The following is a 24,659-nucleotide window of genomic DNA, read 5'->3' as shown; positions in this document are numbered from 1 at the left end:
GGACGAGATCAGTGACTTTCCCTCCTGGTGCTTGGGTTAATTTCTGTGTGAAGCATTCATTTAGCCTGGAAAGGCAAGCCTCCCATTGGCAGGGCGCTGAGCACCTTATCCTTACCCGACCTTCCCCTTTACCTAGGCACGCTGCAAGCATTCCTGCCGGGGGCTGTCATTCTCCATTCCAGGCCTAGACTAGCGGTGGTGCTCGCATTCCACGCGGTGCCCCAGTCTCACGGGAGGGGAGTGTGTGTGTGGCTTTGTGGCTTTGCAACCGACGCACGGCTGACTCAACGTCTCTGGTGGGTTTCTGCCCTGCAGCTGAGCTGGACAGCTGGCCCTGTTAAATGAGGCACCACAAGGTGGAGCTCTCAATGTGTGGAATTTGCATATGATGGTCATCCTCATTGGCGCATTGTATCCTTCCCAGTGGGACCTGCAAAAAAAAGGGGGTTGCAGTTTGGAGTGCTCCTGGCTGGAGTTCCAGCCAGCCAGTCCCAAGATACCCTATTCCATTCCATTCCATTCCCCTTCCATCCTATAGCCACTGATCATGCTGAGGATCATCTGTCTTAAACCGTCCCTTTTAATCTGACAATGTGGTATTTAGCAAATAAAGCTGCAATCTTATGCAAGTTTAGACCAGGGTGGGGGAGAGAGAGAGAGAGACCTTCTGGAGAGCCTTGAGACAGGGGAAGAGGCAGGGAAGCCCTTGCTTTGTGGATGCTCAAGGCAGCCCTGCCCTGAAGAGCCATTGCCCCTGAGGGTGGCCATTTATGAATCCCCAAGGAAAAAAGAGGCCACTAATTTGCATAACCTTTGTATCAGCACAAATGTAGAAAGAAGAACTGTAATTTAAACAGAAATACAATCTGTATTATTTATTACATTTATATCCCGCCTTTCCTCTGAGGAGCCCAAGGTGCTGTGTACATGATCCCCCCTTCTCTCCATTTCATCCTCACAACAACAGCCCTGTGAGGTAGATGAGGCTGAGAAATACACACACACGCACACACACACACACACGCACAGGTACTAGCTTTAACAGAATACGAACGGTTGATAAAAACAAAGTCAAGGACCATAAAAAGTATAACATTTAATATGAAGCAAATAAATTAAAATTGCAAATATTTTCACTTAAGAGCACTTGTATTTCTAAATTGAACATCCAATTTATTTATTTATTTATTTATTTATTACATTTCTATACTGCCTAATAGGCGGAGCTCTCTGGGTGGTTCACAAAATCCAATGATTTGATAAAAGTGCTCTTTTTCTAATGGCCAGATACTTTTCAACCAGAAGGTCCCCTTCACTGTCCCAAAATCTAGGCTTATATGTGCAAAAAACATTTATCGAGTGGGGCTAATTTTTTTTTTATCATTCCCAAATAGAATCAATAATGTACACAAGTGAAATGTTTCAGAGTTTTATCACACCAGCGTTATACTGTGCAGTTACTGTGAATTGCGTGCAAAGGACTCAGAAGTTTTCCAGCTTATAATCTGCTTTGATTGTGAAGTACTCCCATGCATCCTGCCTTAATTGTGCAACAAAGCCAAAACATTCGCCGTATTTAGCCCCTACTTTTTGAGCGCATCTTCCGAGCCGCCGCTGGGGCGCAGGAGCAGGATTTTAAACAAATGCTTACATCTGCGTAAACTTTAAGGATAAAGACACCAAAATTGGCACAGTGATAGATATTAGGGAAAGCTTTAAGCATACCAAATTTGAATTGAATTGGGTCATCCGTTGATTTTTTTAATGATTTTTTACATTTCCCCTCTTAAACTCACTTCCTGGTATCAAAGGATCGCTGTCGCCCAACAACAACAACCGCGAAAGCTTAGCTCTACGGGGATAATCTGAGGGAAGCAGGTACATGGGATGAAGTTTTCAGTCAAGCCTCAATAGTGGCTTGCCCAAAGTCACCCAGTGAGCTTCATGGCTGAGTGGGGACTAGGAGCTGGGTCTCCCCAGTCCTACCCCAACACTCCTTCCATAATGTCCCTTACTCTAGTGGGGAAGGCTGGTGAGCAGCTGATCCATGAGGCTGTTTGATCTGCTGTTCAACTGTGGATGGACAATTTCAAGGCTTTGCCCACTGCTGAAAGTTCTTTGACTTTAAACCAATGTTGAAGGTGCTGGTTTTAACCTATAAAGCCTTACACGGATCGGGACCACAATACCTGACGGAACGCCTCTCCCGACATAAACCTACCCATACACTACGTTCAACATCTAAGGTCCTCCTCCGGGTGCCTACTCTGAGGGAAGCTCAGAGGACAGCAACAAGAGAGAAGGCCTTCTCAATGGTGGCCCCCCAACTGTGAAACAATCTCCCTGATAAGGCCCGCCTGGCACCAACATTGTTATCTTCTCAGTGCCAGGTCAAGACTTTTCTCTTCTCCCAGGTATTTAGCAGTATAAAATGAGCCTGGGTATGTTTTTTTAGGCTCATAGTTTTTAAAAAGTTTTTACAGTAGTTTTAAATGTATGTGTATATTGTGGCTTTTAATCTTTATTAATTATTTTTAAGTGATTTTATCTTATGTAAACTGCTCAGAGAGCTTTGGCAAATGCATACAAATGCAATAAATAATAACTTGGAGTGCAGTGGACAGCCCTTCAAAAAGAAGATACTTTAAACAGAGGACTGCAGCCATGGAAATAGAGGACTGACCTCTGCTTTATGGGACGCCTTAATTAATTAAAGATGCAATCCTGTGCATGTTTAGACAGCAAAAAGTCATATAATTCCCAGCACTCCCCAATTGTAGGATTTTTTGCTGTCTAAATGTGTATAGGATTGCACCCTAATTTATTTAATAGATTTATATACTACTGCCCATATTTTAAAATATCTTTTAGAGAGCATCCCAGGTACCATAGGATTGCTCGGGAAACCCTTCCAAGGTTGGAGAAAGCACTCCAACCTTGAAAGCGGGTGTGTGTGTCAGAGATCCAAACCCCCACCCCTTCACAGCTAGCGTGGAAATAACTACACTGGCTGCTGTGTGAGGTTGCGAAATCTACCTCGGTGGAGGAAAGGGGGAGTTCCGGTGGGAGGAGAGGAGAGGAGACCGGACAGGCCAGGATATGAACTATCCTGAGCCTCTCCCCTCCCCCTCCCCTCCTCCTCTGAAATGTCCTCGCTAGATGGGCTGAAAAGCCCGTCTAGCAAAAATCACCAAAAACGGGAAACTGTAAGCTGAAGATTGCCTCTGCTGCTCCTCCCATCCTGCAGGTTTCAGCTCACAAAGGCATGGGAATATCAGAAGCTTCATTTTGGCGCCCGGTTAAGATGTGGCTTTTTAACAGAGCTAAATCCACCCACCTGCACACTGTCTTATTTTTAATTGGCTTGTACTTTTTTAAAAAATCACATTGGTTTTAACACATTAATGGTTTGATTTGCTTTAGAATTGTATATTTATTCTATTTTATATGCATGATTTTATCTCTATGCCACCCTGAGATCCTTGTGATATAGGGAAGGAAGGAAAGGAACCTCGCGTGCAAAGTACTTGAGTCACTGCTGACTCCTAGAGGGAGGCCTGCCTTCATTGACGTTTTCTTGGCAGATTTTGTAGCGGGGTGGTTTGCCATTGCCTTCCCCAGTCGCAGTTACCTTTCCCCCAGCTAGCTGGGTGCTCATTTTACCGACCTCGGAAGGATGGAAGGCTGAGTCAACCTGAGCCGGCTGCCTGAGAACCAGCTTCCGCTGGGATCGAACTCAGGCAGTGGGGAGAGTTTCGGCTGCAGTAACTGCCGCTTACCACTCTGCGCCACACGAGGCTCATTGTGATATAGAGGGAAGGTATTAATGTCTTAATAAATAAATAATAAAATATGGGCTCCAGCAGGTGCCCCATGATGCTAACCCCGGCCACCAGCCCTGTTAAGACATTGTGCATGTATCGTGCCACCTTCCTGGCAAGGTTTATGTTGAACTCTTGCTCATTGTTTGTACGGCAATTGTGTTTTCCGAACATATCTTTTTAATCTGAAGAACAAAGTGCCTCCTTGGCTTTGAAGTCAAAGCTGGTTCCCATAGAGCAAATGGACTATAGGAACTTCAGCAATGGGTGTTGGGAGAGGAAGCTTCTTGGACAAGGTCTGTTGATATGGGAAGAGCGTGTCTCTATTTCGCTCGGTGAAATGTGGCCAGATGTGCTACGGTTTGGATGTGTTATAAAAACTGGAGGGGGGCCTGGAATGGTGAGGGGGCTGGGAAGCAAGTCTTATGAGGCATGGGAGAAAGCGCTGGGTATGATTTGCCTGGAGGAAAGAAGGCTAAAGGGAGGCATGAGAGTGGTCTTCAAAGGGCTGCCATGGCGAAGATGGAGCAGACAAGAACTAGAAGGAATGGGTGGAAATAGCAGAGATGCAGATTTTGGCTAAACATTAGGAGAAACATCGTAGAGGTGTGGTGAGCTCTCCTTTGCTGGAGGCATTTCAGCAGAGGCTAGAGAGCAATCTCTCCGGGATCCTATAAAATAAAGTAGAATAGAATATTTATTTCTTACCCACCTCTCCCTCTGGATCAAGGCGGGGAACATCATTAAATACAAAATCACAATAAAATGCATAAAACTGGTTAAAAGCATATAAAACTAATACAATATTAAAATAACAATTGGACATGTTAAAAAAAAACACATCTGGGTAGGCCTGCCGGAAGAGATCAGTCTTTATGGCCTTCTTAAACTGGGCACAGGTTCCCAAATTGAGCAGGGTGTGTGTGAAATAGATGACCTCGAGGGTCCTTTCCAACTGTATACTTCTATAATTTCCTGCCAACATGGGTCAAGTTGTGAATGAACAAATAGATACACATGCGGTGGATAAGTAAGTTGCATGAGCATGTGTGGAAAAGCAAAGAAATATGGCAGAACTGAATATGGCACACAGGAAAGAAAGTATCCGTCTAAGACCTTGGAGGGTAGAGCGAATTTTGAATCTTGACGGGCTGCTCTTTGCATCAGAATTAGCTAATCCAATTGATTTCTGGCATGTTCTGCCCCGTTCTTATTGTTCTCCTCTTTCCACGAATCCAACCTGCACTTACCCCATTGAGGGATTGCAGACTTTTAACGTCAGCTCCCTTTGATCGCAGGGAAAAGGTCATGAAAATAAATAAATAAATAATGGATCGGGAGGCTTCCGTTTTCTTTTCCATTGGAAGGCTCGCCGCCACTCCCAGAGGGGGAAAAAAGGTCTTCTACCTCTTGTTTGTTCGGTTGCTTAGCTTCGGTGCTTGCTTAAGCATCCTTTCCGTGGAATGAGCTGGCACTCTCCTGTCCGTCTGGCCCGCATCACAGTTCACCATTCAGTTTGGTCCACGTGGGCAGAGCTGTTAGTACAGGAGAAGTGCCCGTGTCACGAAGCTCAGGCATGCCCCCGTTAGCTCTTTCCAGCCGCAGTGGGTTGGAAGAAGTCAAAGGTAAGCTTGTGTTTGGTCCAGAGGATCCACCCTGTGGGGGCATCTGATGCTAGAGCAAAGGATGGAGATGGAGGTCGCATGTTTCAAGCAGGCTCGTTAGACATGGCCTGCGCTGGGCTCACAGGAGGCTGGTGACTCTGATGTTAGTGGACCAGCGAATTCGCTCCGGGTTTCAGTCAGAACTCTAAAGGAGCTATCCAAGATGCTGTCGTGTTTCTCAGAAAACTCCTGCTTTCAATGAGAGGCAAATGACAAGGCTTGCTAAGTACTCCACAAAGCTTTTATTAAGCAACAAACGTCTCTTCAACCTGAAGAGGGTCTAACCTCTTGGAAATGTTCTCCAAGACAAAACTATGCAAACTAAGCAAGACAATTGTCCGCCCAAGAAGAATAGGAAACTACTTGCTAACGGCCATAACGTCAGGGAGCCTGGTACGGAGGCAGGTTCTGGCATAATCGAGCCGACTTTCTCACGCCTTCCTTCCACGCCATGCGTTTGAGCTTCCGGCGGACCCTCGCATCAGCTAGCTTGTCAGGATACTCAGCTCCAGAAGAAACCTCACTTCCCACTGAGTGTGTAGGATTTGGCCTTGAGGAGATAAGCTCTGGAGAGGGCTGACTTTCAGATGGGGAATCACCTGTGAGAGCTTCCTCCCCCACTTGTACAGAGTGTCTGGTGTCTGGCGCTGCGTCTTCTAGTTCTGAATCTGATTCTGATTGATTACCTGAAACATCTTCTTCCAAGACAGGGGCAGGAGGGTTAGACATGACGGATGTGAACCAGCCGGAACTCTAGAGGATTCTAGAGTTTAGAATTCTGACTGAAACCCAGAGCAGATTCTATGCCCCACTTCCATTGGAGCCCCCAGCCCCCACTGGTCTGACTGCAACTTCAGTTATGTCCATTCCAACAAACCGAGCTCTGGGTTGGCTAACAGTCTTGCAGTTTGTCTTGGATATTCCATGGTGTAGGGGAGCCAGAGCTCACAGGGTCAAAGCCCCAGGACTTTTTGATGATCAGGAATGATTATTTATTTATCACATTTATATACCGCCCCATAGCCGAAGCTCTCTGGGCAGTTTACAGAAGTTAAAACCAGTAAACATTAAAAATATACAAAATTTAAAACCATCAAAAATATAAAAACAACAGTATAAAAACAACATCCATTTAAAAACAACAGTTCTGGGGTCCGATAAAAAACAAACTTAGTGTTGTTAAATGCTGTTAAATGCCTGGGAGAAAAGTCTTGACCTGGCGCCTGAAAGATAACAGTGTTGGCAGATAACATCATCTGCCCCCTCCCTCAGACTTTCCTGTTCCCTCTGAGTTTAGCTGCAATCCTCACAGTAGCAAGGGGGGAAATTGATTTTCCTAGCAACAATATATTGTTGGGCTTTTCTATATGATGCTTTTAACCTGCCACTTTACCGTAGCTTCTGCTTCCAGATTCTTCATGGGATTAAGATCGGCTCCTTTACACATGTGTTTTTTCCCCCTGGGTTTTTCTTTCTCTGCCTTTCTAGATCTTCCATAGCACAAACACTAGGTAGCGCTGTTGGATAGAGCAGAATTGTGCAAATACACAGGGTTTTGTGCCGCCATTCACAGAAATACAAAACTTCCCTCATTAGAAAAAAATATGCTATAATGGTTGCAAAACATGGGAGAGGAATACAATATCATGTAAAGCACCCACAAACTACCTTGAATGAGGAATCAGAAGCATACAATGAATGCCTCCTGTAGAAAGACAACTAGTGAGCAATCCCATGCACACATATATAATACACACACATTGAGCAAGAGATGGATCACACAGATACCTGCATTTTTTAACTCTCCTGAAAGCGTCACTATGAGGATGGTCATGATGAACACCTGCACTTCCAAATTACGACACCATTCTGCTTATCAGCCAAGCCAGTTCCTTATTTTCTAAAGCAACACATGGACATTTACATGTTCAGCCACCAATTTATGACACACACCCCTCCCAATCCCCAAATCATAAACAGTTGCGATATGGGATTTTGGACACTAGCCAGCCTTTATTACATTTGTATCCCATCCTTCCTCAACAGAGCTCAGGATTCTTCCTGCTCCCTCAGTTCTATCCTCACAACAACCCTGTGGGGTAAGTTAGACTGAGAGATGCAGGGACTGACCCAAGGTCAGTTGGAGAACTTCAGAACAGAGCGGGTGGGTGGGTGTCTTGAACTCGAGGCTCCTCAATCTTCATCTGACCCTCTGACTGTACAATAATGTTGGCTGTCATCTTCCTTACAGCCAGCTTTTCTTCTGATTCAAACTGGCTAGCTTGAAAACATGCAGAACCATATAGAATCATAGAATAGTAGAGTTGGAAGGGGCCTATAAGGTCATCAAGTCCAACCCCCTGCACAATGCAGGAATCCACCCTAAAGCATACTTGACAGATGGTTGTCCAGCTGCTTCTTGAATGCCTCTAGTGTGGGAGAGTTTTTCCTGATGTCCAGCTGGAATCTGGCTTCCTGTAACTTGAGCCTGTAAGTCCATGTCCTGCACTCTGGGAGGATCGAGAAGAGATCCTGGCCCTCCTCTGTGTGACAACCTTTTAAGTATTTGAAGAGTGCTATCATGTCTCCCCTCAATCTTCTCTTCTCTAGGCTAAACATGCCGAGTTCTTTCAGTGTCTCTTCATAGGGCTTTGTTTCCAGACCCCTGATCATCCTGGTTGCCCTCCTCTGAACACTTTCCCAGAGTCTCTGCTGGAAAAAAATTACATGTGCGTTGAACGAGGCGATGGCACTTTCAGACCAACTCTAACTGCTTCTAAAAGGGTTACGCCTTTCTTCCCCTCTTTCAGCACTGGGCAGACGACCGGAAGATCCATTTGCTCTTGATTAGATGAATAAAAGGTATCCAGTGTGAAAGTAAACAGATCCCTGCTTAGGGAAATGATTTTTCACATTTTAGTCTCTGCTTAAAGACATTTAGGACAACCACATGTATTTCCCCTTCCGCACCCATTTTATCTTCATAGCGACCAGTGACAGCTCTAAGTTTTGGGGGAACTTTGGGAAAGACACCCTCAAGAGTTTCCCTCCTTCTGTAAGTGCCTTTCTACACAAGGCATGTCTTGTGTGCTCGTGATTCCTCACTCACGGTACTTTGCAGGTGCTTTACACCACGCCAGCATCCTCCAGGACCTCCCCCGTTCTTTGGAACCATTCTAGCATTTCTTTTCTTAAGGAGGAATGTCTGGTATATCCCTGAATGGGCGTCATGGCCCTCTAATGTATTTGTGCGATTTTGCTATACCACAGCGTCCCCTAGTGGTTGCATAATGGAACATATACACAGAGAGAGAAAAACAGAAAAAATCATGTGTCAAGGAGCCGATAATAATCCCGCAAAGAATCCAGAGGCAGAAGCCTCGGTAAAGGTGCGAGATAAAAAGCGTCATATAGAAAAGCCCTAAGTCTACCCGCTCCATACCATTGTCAACAGCTCCTATTGCTCCTCCTCCTCTCATCATTGCAACCACTGGCTTGCTTTGACAGGGAGAGATCCAGTGAGGATGTTAGTGCAGTATCTGCGTCGGCTGCTTCTCTTTCTCACCAGCACCATTGTCAGGGCCAGAGCGAGAAGCAGAGAACATGCAGGTTGCAAGGAAATGTTCCAGTGGGGGTAGCTGTGTCGGCCTATCGCAGTTAACACAATGTAGAGTTTTATGGGATCTGTAGGCTAACACATTTACCGTGGCAGCAGGAACTTTAATTGATGGAAGCCCAGTTCGTCAGAAGCATGGAACGTTCTTCTCCTCAAATATCTATTTATTTAAAACATTTCTTGCCCACCTTTCAGGGCAGAAGCCCTCACAAGGCAGCTTACAACAATGAAATACATTTTTAAAAACAGGGAAAATATTAAAAGCAATAAAAAACCTTGAAATAAAATAGCAATTAAAAACAATAAAACCAACAATAAAGCCAGCAAGAACAGTACTCATCATGGGAAGGCCACGATAAAATAAAATGTTTTTAAGGCCTTCTTAAAAGCCGGCATGGTGGATCTCCAACTGAAGACCCACCAGGCATTCTCCCACACTACAAACACCCTCTTAAGGCCGAGTGCATGAGATATGGTAACTTGCTCCCTTCAGGGGGAGAGCCGTATGATTCTTATTTATTTTATTTTATTTATTACATTTCTATACCGCCCAACAGCCGAAGCTCTCTGGGCGGTTCACCTTGCTTCTTGCAGAGGAAAAGGAAAAAGAAGGAAGAAGAGGAGGGAGCCAGAAATAGGAACTGATTGAACTACGCAACATTATCTATTGACCCCTAGTGTTTGGATACAACGAACAAACGAATAAGGACCTTGTAAAGTACTTGCCAAACCGTATTGGGGTCACTGATACTAAATGGGCCATTTCATCAAATTTATCCATAGGGACATAGGAAGCTGCCTTACGCTGAGTCGGACCATTGGTCCATCTAGCCCAGTATTGTCGACACTGACTGGCAGCAGCTCCCCAAGGTTTTAGGCGGGAGTTTTTCCAGCCCTATCTGGAGATGCCGGGGATTGAACCTGGGACCTTCTGCATGCAAAGCATGTGATCTATCAAACTGCACTGTGCTCCCCTTTCCTCTAGCTATGGCCCCTCCTCCAGGGGGAGGAGGCGATATGGCTGCAAGAAAGGCAAATGCTATTTTGGGCTGCATTAATAGAAGTATAGCTTCCAAATCGCATGAGGTACTGGTTCCTCTTTATTCGGCCCTGCTTAGGCCTCATCTAGAGTATTGCGTCCAGTTCTAGGCTCTACAATTCAAGAAGGACGCAGACAAGCTGGAGCGTGTTCAGAGGAGGGCAACCAGGGCCATAGCTAGACCTAAGGTTTATCCCTGGATCATCCAGGGGTCAAACCTATTCATCTAGGTGACACACAGGGCATCCAGTGCTCAGGCAGGGGCAAACCCTGGATGATCCCAGGATAAACCTTAGGTCTAGCTGTGGCCCAGGTTGATCGGGGTCTGGAAACAAAGCCCTATGAAGAGAGACTGAAAGAACTGGGCATGTTTAGCCTGGAGAAGAGAAGATTGAGGGGAGATATGATAGCACCCTTCAAATACTTAAAAGGTTGTCACACAGAGGAGGGCCAGGATCTCTTCTCAATCTTCCCTGAGAGCAGGACACGGAATAATGGGCTCAAGTTACAGGAATAATGGGCTCAAGTTACAGGAAGCCAGATTCCAGCTGGACATCAGGAAAAACTTCCTGACTGTTAGAGCAGTACGACAATGGAATCAGTTACCTAGGGTTACCCACACTAGAGGCCTTCAAGAGGCAGCTGGACAACCATCTGTCAGGGATGCTTTAGGGTGGATTCCTGCATTGAACAGGGGGTTGGACTCGATGGCCTTGTAGGTCCCTTCCAAATCTGCTATTCTATGATTCTATGATTCTTTGAAATTTTCCAACAGTTTTTCAGGGATGAGGCTCGCCGATATAGTCCAGTCACTGACCATAAGACCCGTAGAAATGTCCGCATCTGTTGAAGTTCCACTCGCTCAGCACAGCGGTAGGCCAACAATTTGCTTGTTATCCCCCATTTCATTTAGTCAGTCTGAAACAAAATTCACATGACTTAAATATTTTGTACATGAAAATGTATACAGACGGTGACCATAAGACCCATAGGAATTTTTAGGTGGACTTGTTTTCTCTTCAAATGCTGTTATATTTGTACATCAAAATATAAATATCTTTTATCAGGAAATAACTAGATAAAATTTTAAAAAATTGTTTACTAGCAAAATAGAGTCAAAATATTCACAGTGAAAGGTCCTAGAGGAGTAAAAATAGTCTTATCTCATAGGAAATTGTATAAGGAATCCAAAAAACATGTCATATTTAATATAGGTATACTGACAAGAAAAGAATATTACGAAATTCAGTATTAGCTACTGCATGTATATGCCCAAAACAAAATGGCGTCCTACAAAATTTATGCCCGGGTTGCCAGATGTCTACCCAAGATTTTACCCTTCCTTCAGGCATGCCCAAACAGCATTTGAAGAGAAAACTTGTCCACTTCAAAATTCCTACAGGTCTTATGGTCAGTGACTGTATTAATAGGGGCAATAGAACTGTTGTGTCTTTGTATGCCGCCTTGGGTTCTTTGGAGGAAAAAAGGCGGGATATAAATGTGATAAATAAATTTTAAAAAATCACTGCAGTTGGCAGCAGCAGTTACAATTGTGTTGGGGAAATGAGGCTGCCACCAAACAAAAATGAAGTAAAAACTGTTTCGACAGCATGCTCACATTCGAAACACGTGAATGAAAAATATGTGTACTTTTGACAAATATGGGCAGATACGCTTTAATCCATGGGGAAAGAATGCATACATTTCAAAGCCGCACACAACTGATGTATGCATTTAGGGGGGAAATACACACAAAAATTTGCATAGATTTTTATGCAGAAAAAAAAGAGGAAAAAGTCTGCCATCTTCTACAGACTTGAGTCAGAACAAGCTTTGAGATGGAATTTGGAGAATATCAGCAAGCTCAAATTTTTTTTATTCACAGATCCCTATCCAACCCTCTGCATGTCTTGCCTACGGAGGCTGTGGGCTGTCCCACACTGGAGGCCTCAAAGAGGCAGCCATCTGTCAGGGATGCTTTAAGGTGGATTCCTGCATTGAGAAGGGGGTTGGACTTGATGGCCTTGTAGTCCCCTTCCAACTCTACTATTCTATGATTCTATGTTTCTTCTATTGGTTTGGGGCCACTGCAGAGAAAGGCCTCTCCCATGTAGACACCCACCTAATTGCTCTCACAGGTGGGCAGTTGAGAAGGGCCTCTCTTTCTGAAGTGTGGGCAGGCTGATATATATATTAGGGCTGTGCACGGACCCCCCGATCCACTCCGGATCCTGATCCGCAACTTCCATATCGGCTCCGCTCCACCCCGCATCGATCCCCCTATGGTCCGCTCCGCTCCAGAGCTCCGGATCTGGATCGGAGCTCCATGTTTTCCCACCATAGACTTGCATTGAAATTCAAACGCCTATAACTTTTTTTACTGTTAATGTTACTAACCTCAAAATAGGCACCATGAGAGGTTATCCATGTATCCACCTTTGTGCCCAGTTAGAAGCAAATCTGAGCCTCCACTGATTTTTGGAGAATTTTTGAAAATCCTACATCCTACTTTCAGAAATGGGATTTACTCTGACATTTTTACAGATACAAACTTGCAAATGGGCACCCTCACAGATGCCACCTAAATCCACATTCATGGCATGTTTCAAGGAAATCCGAGCATGCCCAGATTTTTGGCGATTTTTTTGTTTGTTTTAAGCATCACCCCCTAACCCCAATTCACACCCCTTTCGAGAACTCCGTCAGTTGGACTTGCATTGAAATTCAAATGCCTATAACTTTTTTTACTGTTAATCTTACAAACCTCAAAATAGGCACCATGAGAGCTTATCCATGTATCCACCTTCATGCCCAGTTGGAAGCAAATCCGAGCCTCCACTGATTCTTGGGGAATTTTTGAAAATCCTACACCCCATTTTCAGAAATGGGATTTACTCCGACATTTTTCCATACCTGCCCATAAGGATCCATTGCAAAGTGTGTGCCCATAGCAATCAATAATAGCACAGAATTCTCCATAGAGAAACCATAGGGATCCATTGCAAAGCACTTGCCCATAGCAATCAATAGGACAGATGGTTTGGGGGAATAAAGGTTTTTTCTAAATAAGGATCTTCATCTCAGGTGAAACACTTTAAAAATGCACACACACACACCAAGAAATCTTAAACAGGCTGAGTGCACAATGCAGCTGCCTTTTATCACAAGGAAGGATACCCTGAGTCAAAGCAAGACATGCACAAACCATCCCTGTGGGGCGGGCACAGAGGAGGACAGGCAGCATGCCCCTGTAGCACTGGGAGCAAGCATGCCAGAGACTTGTGGGGTTGAACCACAAAGCCCATCATGTAGTACATCTCCCAGGCATCTGTGAGGGTGCCCATTTGCAAGTTTGTATCTTTAAAAATGTCAGAGTAAATCCCATTTCTGAAAATGGGGTGGGAGATTTTAAAATAGTCCCCCAAAATCAGTGGAGGCTCAGTTTTGCTTCTAACTGGGCACGAAGGTGGATACATGGATAAGCTCTCGTGGTGCCTATTTTGAGGTTTCTAACGTGAAAACTGACAGAGTTCTAGCATAGGACTTGAATTGGGGTGAGTTAAAAGGGAAAAATAACGCCAAAAATCAGGGGATGATGGGATTTGCTTGAAGGTCGCCATGAATATGGATGTAGATGGCATCTGTGAGGGTGCCTACTTCCAAGTTTGTATCTGTAAAAATGTCGGCATAAATCCCATTTCTGAAAATGGGGTGTCAGATATTCAAAAATTCCCTGAAAATCAGAGGATGTTCAGATTTGCTTGAAGCTTGGCATGAATGTGAATACATGGATAAGCTCTCATGGCACTGATTTTGAGGTTTGTAACATTAACATTAAAAAAGTTATAGGCGTTTGGATTTCAATGAAAGTCTATGGGGGGGAAAGGAGCTCCGATCCGGATCCGGATCTCCGCAGCGAAACGGACCATAGGTGGATCGACGCGGGGTGGAGCGGACCCAGATTGGGATCCGGAGCAGATCTGGGGGTCTGTGCACAGCCCTAATAACGAGGCCAAAATGCAATCAGTACCATTGCCGACTTTCGCTTCGCATATAAATAGGGATGTCATGAAATTTCGAAAGCCACATCTCTCTCCCAAATCCTACAACATTAAGTACTTCAAGCTATTTCTTTGCTCGATTTGTCTCCTAATTCTCCTCCTACGGAGCTCAGTTTATCCTCCCAAGAAGCCTACAAGGCAGGTTAGGCTGAGAGAGGATGAGTTTTGTGGCTCAGCATGAAATGTCACACATGAAATGATGAAGTGGACCCTACACCAGGAAAGCTTACAATAGATAGATAGATAGATAGATTGTGTAGGGTGGGAAAGATTCTAAAAGCTTATGCTGAATTGTTGTGAGAGGGAATAGCTGGAGAGGAAGATAGATAGATTGATGGTGATGTTCTGGTTCTGCCTGCACTGGTTCAAAAGTATCTGTTTTCTAAAGAATGTTCTGCCTTTTTAATCTGTATGTCAAGGAATTGCTTGTGTAGTGACTCTGCCTTGTTTGAAAGTCTTTTTCCTTACTGTAATTTGAATTTGGCTACAACATTCTGTCTTTAAAAAAAAACCTAAATTAATCAATATATGTCTTATTTCAGAATATATGATTAGCATGGAAGTTTTAGTGTGAGAAATACTGTTACTTTTTTCTTTCAGTGATCTTAACAGCCCACACACCTAGAAATATACTTTGCCCCTTCTGTTTTTTTTTTCTGGTGCCCCCGCTGTGGATCACATGACAAATTCTTAACCACTGTGGCTTAGTATGTCCTCTGAACAGGGTCAGTATCTTAATGATGACTGCTTTGTTGGTTGAGAGGAACAGAACTTTAATTTTATTAAGGAATATACTAGTCATTATTTCTATGATCATAGAATCATAGAATAGTAGAGTTGGAAGGGGCCTATAAGGCCATCAAGTCCAACCCCCTGCTCGATGCAGGAATCCACCCTAAAGCATCCCGGACAGATGGTTGCGCAGCTGCATCTTGAAGGCCTCTAGTGTGGGAGAGACCACACAACCTCCCTAGGTAACTGGTTCCATCGTCGTACTGATGCTTCTAATCCTAATTGCATTGTTTGTAGTAATGTATTCCATTATTGCAAAGCTTTGTTATTCTCCAATACTGTTTGAGCAATTAATATATATCAAAAGCGTCCATTCTGCCCACACGGTGGCCCACCAGCTGTTGACAGGAAACCCACAAGCAGGACTCAAGTGCAACAGCACCCTCCTGCCCATGTTCCCCAGCAACTGGTGTACATAAGCATACGACTTCTGATACTGGATTTAGCATACAGCCATCAATAATCATACCCATCACTATTCACAGCTTGGGACCAGGGCACCAGAAAGACCACTTGCGTCCAAATGTCCCTACCAGCACATTAAGATCTTCAACACAGGTCCTCCTCTGGGTCCCCCTGCCATCAGAGCTTCAGGGTGTGGCTGCAAAGGAAGGGGGATCTACACTATTGCTTTTAAAGCACTTTAAAGCACTTTGAAAACGTTTTGAAACCTGTATATGCAGTGTGTCCTGGGCCCCAACAGTTGTCAAAACTGTTATAAAGTGCTTTAAAGCGCTTTAAAGCAGTAGTGTAGATCCCTCCGAAGACTGAAAGAACTGGGCATGTTTAGCCTGGAGAAGAGAAGATTGAGGGGAGACATGATAGCACTCTTCAAATACTTAAAAGGTTGTCACACAGAGGAGGGCCAGGATCTCTTCTCGATCCTCCCAGAGTGCAGGACACGGAATAACGGGCTCAAGTTAAAGGAAGCCAGATTCCAGCTGGACATCAGGAAAAACTTCCTGACTGTTAGAGCAGTACGACAATGGAATCAGTTACCTAGGGAGGTTGTGGGCTCTCTCACACTAGAGGCCTTCAAGAGGCAGCTGGACAACCACCTGTCAGGGATGCTTTAGGGTGGATTCCTGCATTGAGCAGGGGGTTGGACTCGATGGCCTTGTAGGCCCCTTCCAGCTCTGCTATTCTATGATTCTATGAAAGGGGCCTATTCGGTGGTAGCACCCAACTCTCGAATGCTTTCCCCAGGGAGTCCCGTCTGGTGCCAACTTTGATGTCACAGCAGTGCAAAGCTAATACCTTTCTGGTCTGCCTGGTCACTTTTATCTTCTTTTGTATTAGTTGTTGTTGTTTATTCGTTCAGTCGCTTCCGACTCTTCATGATTTCATGGACCAGCCCACGCCAGAGCTTTCTGTCGGCTGTTGCCACCCCTAGCTCCCCCAAGGTCAAGTCTGTCCCCTCCAGAATATCATCCATCCATCTTGCCCTTGGTCGGCCCCTCTTCCTTTTGCCTTCCACTTTCCCTAGCATCAGCCTCTTCTCCAGGGTATCCTGTCTTCTCATTATGTGGCCAAAGTACTTCAGTTTTGCCTTTAATACCATTCCCTCAAGTGAGCAGTCTGGCTTTATTTCCTGGAGTATGGACTGGTTTGATCTTCTTGCAGTCCAAGGCGCTCTCAGAATTTTCCTCCAACACCACAGTGTTGATAGTTCTTTTTTCTTGTTCTTTTTAAGTCTACTGGCTGCTTTTATGTTCCTGTTCGAAAGAGTGCTGTTTTCATGCCATCTTTTTTAAAACATTTTCATCGTTTGGATTCTCTTTCAGGGCACCCTGGGAACTCGTGGAAGGCAGGGATGAGAAATCCTTTGGAAATAAAGTCAATGGAAGAAAAGAAATCAAAGATACACTTTTCGCCGGGCTTCTGGCACGTTTTCCCTTTAGTTACCTCTTTGACCTCCGGCGTAACAACAAGCAAATTCAAATCTGCGTCATCCAAAGCAAAGAGTCCGGTTCTCCCCCTACCCACCCCCGGCTTGTTTTTAAGACAAGCCTCCTAGAAAGCAGTCAGCCTCCCCCCGCCCCTGCTTCTCCATCACTCCCCATCACCCCAAATGCTTCCGAGCAAGAGTGCTGTAGCCTCTAGGAAATGGAATGCCATTAGGGAGGTCTCGGGTTACAGCAAAAAGCGCATGATATCACCCGTCTGAACCTCAGCTGCGCGTGAAGGGGGTGGGTCGTGGGAGGGGTTTGCGAGGAGAACTCCTGTGAAATGTGCTAGGACAAGAAGCTCTCCCCAGCTGCTCCGAGGCTCAGTCCAGGAGAGGCGCTTTATGCAAGAGGATCTTGATCTCCGCATCACCACCTCCTGCTAGCAACTGCGAGGTAAGGGCAACACTCTGCGAATTATAGATCTCTCTCTATGTGTATATTTATGGCTGAAGCTACAGAGACAGCATGTGTGTCTGTGTGGACATGTTTGTCTTTGTTTCTGGGTTTGTTTGCTTTTCTGGATCTTTCTTTCTTTTTTTTAGGGGTTTTGCTACTGGGTTGGCGGCACCCACACGCGAAATAGAGGCAGGATGCGTCAGTGTTCTCGGAGGCAGGGGCTGTAGCTTGGTGACATAGTTCATGCTGCAAAAGGCCCCATGTTCGATCCCTGACATCTCCAGGTGGGGCTGGGGGAAAGAGCCCTGCTTAAAATTTTGGAGCTCAGCAGCTGGTCAGTGTGGAAAATACTGAGATGGATGGACCCGTCGTCTGACCTGGAATAAGGCAGCTTGCTGTGGTCCTAGCTTTTTTAGCAAGGTCTTTTCAGGAAAGATCTTTGATCTTTCCTTTCCACGGCTGGCTGTGTATCGACTCCCACTTTAGAATAACCGCTCCATCTGCTCTTTCTTGTAAACTTTCAGCAAACATCATGAATTGCCCCATGCGGGGGTGGGGGGGGCAGATATATTAAGCAGGAGAGAAATGGTGGGATCTTTTCTGAAAGCTTTCTGGAGTTGGGTTTCATAATCTGTCCAACTCAGTAGTTTGTCACCAAGCGTGGCTAGACCCAGGTGCTAAAGGAAGTTCGTGTTACAGCTCAAAGTATTCCTGCTCGGTCCATTCCTCGTTCTTGGACAAGGACAGTGGGCTGAGTTGAGGGATGGAGTGCTAGGTCTGGACTGATGAGATCTCAATTCAACTCCCCAATCTGCCATAAAGTCCGCTGGCCGATATTGGGCCAGTGGCTGCCTTTCACCCTAACCTACTTACAAGGTGGGTGTCCGAACAGAAAGAAGACAATGCTAGAAATTCTCACCTGGGCTCCTTGGAAGATGGATGGGATATAAAAGAGAATTGCTGATCTCCAGCCGCTGAAGGTTTAGATGTGCTGCGTGTGAATGGAAGAAGAAGAAGAAGAAGAAGAAGAAGAAGAAGAAGAAGAAGAAGAAGAAGAAGAAGACACCACAATTTAGATATCAGATGGCTTCGCAGAAATCAGTCTGTAGCCAGGCTGGGTGTCTCGAACTTGCGCTCCCTAAGCTAATGAGGCAGAAAGAGACGGCTGCTAATTGCCGGCAAGTTGGGACAGTAAGCATTCAGCAACGGTTGCTGCATTTCTTTCACTTTAGAAAGCCCTGGACTGGTTTCTTCTTGGCTTGTTTTAATTCAGCTGTCTTGGTGATTCTCAATTCATCTCCAAATGGCTCTCCTTGAAGGAAATCAGAGGGTCTCAGGGCGTCTGGTCCTTTCAGTCAAGGGGAAACCTGTGGGAATAACAGTGGTCTCCTTCGCAGGCTTGTTGTGATTTGAGGATGGAAAGCGATTTGCAAAATTGAAGGTTGGGTTGCAGAAGACAACCACATAAATGTCAACAATTAAGCAGGGGAGGCTGATGGCTCCAACATCCTTGGGGCGGTGGATCCATTCTGGGTTTCACTCAGAACCAGTCAGCTACCTTGAATAGCTCCTTTAGAGTTCTGACTGGATCTGCATTGACATCAGAGGCACCAGCCTCATTGAGCACACTGAGATGAACCTCTGAGAAGCCATGCATAGGATTGCACTGCCCCTGCCTCAAACAGAGCTCACTCGCTGGGTTCGGAGGTGTCATGGAATGCCAAGTAAGTTTTGGGAGGGCTGCATTTTCATGCTTCCTGAAATTTTGGGATATGTTTTAATGGAGGGTGAGTGATTTTTGCAACGAGATGTGGTTCTGAGCAAAGAAATTATGGAACTGAACTGAGCAAAGTGACTGGTTGGCTTAGAGTGGTAAGGGTAGCTGGTTGCTTTGCTGCTCTGAAATCTGAGATATCCCCCTAATTTCAATGCTTTTTTTTTTTTTTTTGAAATAACAAAAACCGCGTTTTTTGGGGGGGGAGACTGTCTGTTTGGCAACAAGAGCCTCTCTGATTTGGAAACCCTTCCTCTAATCCCTGGGGTGTAGGGGCTCCCTGTAGTGACTCAGCATCAAGGGAAATGCACTCTGCACCTTCTCGGAGGCAATTTAATTTATTCTGACTTCAGATGTCCCAGGGTTTGAGCCCCCTGGCATTGAAAGGAGATGAATCTTGGCACAACTGAAGCCCTGCCTAATTTTCGTGGAAAGGTGCCTGCACTTATTTATGGGTGTTGAAGTTGATAAACGGCTGTTCCATGCAAAAGGAGCATCAAAGATGCTTTGCAGCAAAACAAATAAATACAATGAAAGTTTAGTCAAAAGGGGAGGGGAGCAAAATGTAACCAATAGCCTTTTTCCAAAAATAAAGTTTTGAACGGCACAGAAAACAGGAGCAAAGCAAAAATAGGTGACAGAACAAGTCTTCCTGATCAAAACCAGAAGAATCAAGAGGGACAATGTAGGGTCATATCTAGTCCAATCCTCTGCTTGTTGCAAGAAATGTAGAGGTAGGGATTCCTCACCATATGGCTGGCCAGCTTCTGCTTGAAGATCTCAAGTAAGGGAGACCCACCACTCCTGTAGATAATTGGTTCCATTGTCAAACTGCTCTTGCTACCAGCGAGTGCCTTCTAACATTCAACCGAAATCTACCCTCTGAAGATGAGTTTTTTCATTTGTCCCGGTGGGCAAGACCTGAGTAACACCCTCCTGTAACTGATGCTCAGTAGACTCAAGGACTGTTGACCCTATTGACTCATTGCTTGGGAAAGAGCCAGCTGAGCCTTCGAAAGAGGGACTTGCAGAGTCTGCGTGCTGCAACCGAAAAGGCCCTTTGTTACCAACTGCCTCTCCTCTGAAGGCAGTGTGGCACAGATCAGGGCCTCCCTCGAGGTCCTCAGTTGGTGGGTAGGTTCATGCAGGAGAAGCCCTTCAAGGAAAGCAAGGAAGTGGTTTTCTGACAGCATCCTGCAAAATCCTATAGAACTTATCAGAAGCTCCTCTGTAAGTTAATGAATAATGGTAGAGAAGCTTCCTAGCATGAACGATGGAATATATGCAAAGGCAGGCTTGATCAAAGCAGATTCTTAGGTCACACAGGACAATAGAGTAGCCCAACAGAAGCAGCTAGCTCCCTGTGTAAACTGAGCATGCATTAACTCAGATACCGTCCTCAAAGCTTTATGATGATTGATTGATTCATTCACTCATTTTTATCATGTCCTTGTTCTAAGCAGTCGTGGTTCTTTCACACGCGTACACACACACACACACAGCAATTTTATCCTCACAACAACCCTGCAAGGGAGGTTAGGCTGAGAGATGGTGTGCCTGGCTCACTCTCACCCAGTGAAGTTCACACTTGAGTGAGATCCCAGTCCTAACCATTCAACCACGCCAACTCTCACGGTGAACACGGCTGATGTGAAAAGACTTCCCCAGAGATAGGAAGTTTGAAAATGGGCCCCTATAGATCATTGTAGTTGTCAGTCTTGACACAGACACAGAAGGATTTTGAATGGCCTTTAGATTGTGAATTTCCTGATTCAGAGGTGTGTGTGGATTTTTACCAAAGTGGCCCCAGATGTGCCGCTGCCGGCGAGCTCAAGAGGTTGGGATATAAACATTGTTTGATGGATTATTTCTGGGATGAATGCAGCCCTTATTCCTGCTCTCGGTTCATGACTCCAAGAGATTCCCAGCCTCTTCTGAGGATCAAATAACAGGTGTCACCATCTGAAGACATTGGAGGGACCTCTGGAAATGTAGCCAAGCAGAGCAGGAAGTTGGCTTGGTAAGAAAGTTACATTGTAAAGGGCCTGGAGAAAGTGGTGGTGGTAGGAGACTTATCAGGAACCAGGATGAGTTATTTGGGCTGTTGCAAAATGGCGACATGGGAAAATGTCCATTGGAAATAACATGTATGCTGTGTGTAGCTTGTCACAGATGATGATAATGCATGCAAAACATGCATATTACTGTCGCGCGTGGTGGCATTAAAGTTTATTTCCTAGACAGAAGTGCCTCCTGTGTAGGAATGTTGTAATGTGAGAGAAGCAAGGATGGGAGACAATCGTCTTTCCGTTTGGTTTTGATTAGATTTGACCAAAATCCGCAACGTTCTCCATCTTTGGGACAAAAAGAAGTTGAGCTTTAAAAAATCAAATGCGTGAGAAATCTGAAACTGACAGAGTCATCCATCCAGACTTCGGGCTTTGAATGTGTTGCTCTTAAAAATCTCGGTTTGAATCCCGATGTACTCAATTAGGGGTGCAACCTCTCTTTTTTCTGAAGGGTATCTCATCTTTAACAGCGATATGGCAGGCAGGTAACACATGGTTCTCTCCATGCTAAGAATGGCAGTACCTACTGGATTTGGCTGGTGCCAATGGATGAGAATTTCATTTTGGTTCGCTTTTGATAAGAACGGACCAGAATCAACAAAGTTCTTCATATTTAGGAAGAGAAAGAACAAGAACTTGAGGGGTTTTTTTAAAAAAGAAATTGAATGTGGGAGAAAATACAACTGACAGATTGACCCGTCCCTAGGGAGAGGTGACCCTGGTGCACAGTGTCCAGTATGCTGGGTTTGGCTATAAGGGATCCAGGTTCAACTCCTGGTTGTGCCCCCAGCATTGAGGAGAGATAGAGCCCATTTTGGTGAAAATGTATCTTGGGTAGCTCCTTTAGAGTTCTGGCTGGTTTGAACTGAAACCCGGAATGGAAGCACAGCCCCATAGAAATTGGAGCCACCAGCCTCCACTGATTATTTATTATTTATTTATTTGTCTCATTTCTATACGGCCCAATAGCCGAAGCTCTCTGGGCTGTAGAGTGCTGGGGTGGGGATGGAGGGGGAGGGAGAAAATGGTAAACAAATTAGCATTAAGAGAAGAGTGATTTGAGTGTTGTAGTGACCAACTGGATTACTGGTAAATCATGTTAACACCCTGGAGGGTGTTAGTCTTAAATGTTTCCTGACCACAAATCTATGGTCTAGTGTACCATGTTAGAGTGACATTGGAGCATTGTTTGACATGTTACACTGAAGCAGTCGGAACATCCCACCTTTACAGGTACATTGGAAAAAGGAAAGGAACCTCTTGTGCAAGCACTTGAGTCATTGCTGACTCGTAGAGGGAGGCCTGCTTTTGCTGACGTTTTCTTGGCAGACTTTGTAGCGGGATGGTTTGCCATTGCCTTCCCCAGTCGTGGTTACCTTTCCCCCAGCTAGCTGGGTACTCATTTTACCGACCTCAGAAGGATGGAAGGCTGAGTCGACCTGAGCCGGCTGCCGGAGAACCAGCTTCCGCTGGGATCGAACTCAGGCCGTGAGGAGAGTTTCGGCTGTAGTAACTGCCGCTTACCACTCTGCGCCACACGAGGCTGGTACTACTGGTACACTAATTAGATCAGGAGTTCCAAAGTCTTTTTGAGAGGCCAATCGCCTCCAGGGCATCATGACTCAGTGCAAAAAACAAATTCAAGCGTATGTGTGTTTTTAATTGCTCATGTTTATCAATTGCCTAATGGGAGGCAGGAACTGGTTGACTTCTTAATGAGCTATTGAGTACAATAAGGCCTGCCTTGTTCTCGTTAAATCTCCATAAATATCAGGACTGGAGACTTTACCAAGCAATCCTATGCCTGTTTACTCAGAGATCTGAATGTATTCAGTGCAGCTGACTCTCAGATAAGTGTGCAACCTTAAACAAAACAAAACAAAAAAGAATGCTGAATGTCCATCCCCGGGCAAGGGTTATCAACCTTTTTGGACCCATGGGCACATTTGGGAATGTGTGAAGCTGCTGTGGGCACCACCACAAAATGGCTCCCACACATGAGGCTAGTCACATGAGAGTTACCGTGGGGGCCTGGCTAGTGAAAAGCAATTTATTTATTTATTTATTTATTTATTTATTTATTTATTGCATTTCTATACCGCTCAATAGCCGAAGCCCTCTGGGCAGTTCACAAAAATTAAGACCATTCAAAGCATAAAACAACAGCATAAAATCAAAACAGCATAAAACCAAACAACAGCACAAAACCAAAATATAAAACATAATATCAAAGCACAACAGCAGTGCAGAAATACAAATTTAAAATACAAATTTAAAACAACAAAATTAAAATTAATTTATAGACTTAAAATACTGGGAGAATAAAAAGGTCTTCACCTGGCGTCTAAAAGAATATAGTGGAGGTGCCAGGTGAACCTCTTTAGGGAGCTCATTCCACAGCTGGGGTGCCATAGCAGAGAAGGCCCTCCTCCTGGTAGCCACCTGCCTCACTTCCTTTGGCAGGGGCTCGAGGAGAAGGACCCCTGAGGATGACCTTAGGGTCTGGGGAGGTACATACAGGAGGAGGCGTTCCTTCAGATAGCCTGGCCCCAAGTCGTTTAGGGCTTTAAATGTTAATACCAGCACTTTGAATCGGGCCCGGACCTGGACTGGCAGCCAATGAAGCTGGAAAAGGACTGGTGTGATGTGGTCTCATCGGCCAGTCCCTGTTTTGTACCAGTTAAAGTTTCTGGACCATTTTAGCAAGCTAAAGAGATGGTGTGGAAATAGTTAACCTAGGGGCTGGGAGGAGGAGGGAGGGGAAAATAGCAAGGCAACAGGGGAGAGGGGAGAGAAAGAACCAAGTTAGAGCCTAGGAAGGAAGAGAAAGAACAGTGCCCTGACATTTTCCAAGGTTTTTCTTAGGACTATTTTTTGTGGGAGGGATAGGGAGGGGAGGGCTTTGTGGGTGCTGCTGGAGGTCCCCACAGACACCATGGCACCTGCAGGCACTGCGTTAGGGACCCCTGTCTTAGAGAGGACTGACCCCAGCATCATACACACACACACACTCATGCACCCTGGAGCCTAGGGGCCTGCAGGGCACAGCATCTATATCTGCCTGTTTGTCAGGGTAAATGTTGCAATGAGACAGTGTCTGCCTAACCCGGCCAGTTAAATGCAGAATAGACAGAATTTTGGGTAGTAGAGAATAAATGGCCCTGTGTGTGTGTGTGCGTGCGTGCTTTGGCTTTAAGACAAATAAATCTGGCACCATTGTTGCATACCTGAAAATAAAAAGTGCAATGTAGATAGCCTGATGGCTTTTTGGGGGGTGGGGGGGATCGAATGAGTGTGCAAACAGACAAGTTAGGCACACTTTCTTGATGACTGGGACGCTGGCTGAAACATAATGCCACCCATAGAGCACCCAGACAGTTGGCAGCCGCACTGTGTTGTCACAACCCATTCCCAGCTGCAAATATTAGGGCAGCTTAATATAATTGTAGGAAACCACCACAGGGACGATGCCAATGAA

This window comes from Elgaria multicarinata, chromosome 12 (genome assembly GCF_023053635.1).
Source record: "Elgaria multicarinata webbii isolate HBS135686 ecotype San Diego chromosome 12, rElgMul1.1.pri, whole genome shotgun sequence".
Taxonomy (NCBI): domain Eukaryota; kingdom Metazoa; phylum Chordata; class Lepidosauria; order Squamata; family Anguidae; genus Elgaria; species Elgaria multicarinata.
The sequence above is the reverse complement of the archived record's forward strand: the minus strand, read 5'-3'. Positions refer to the sequence as shown.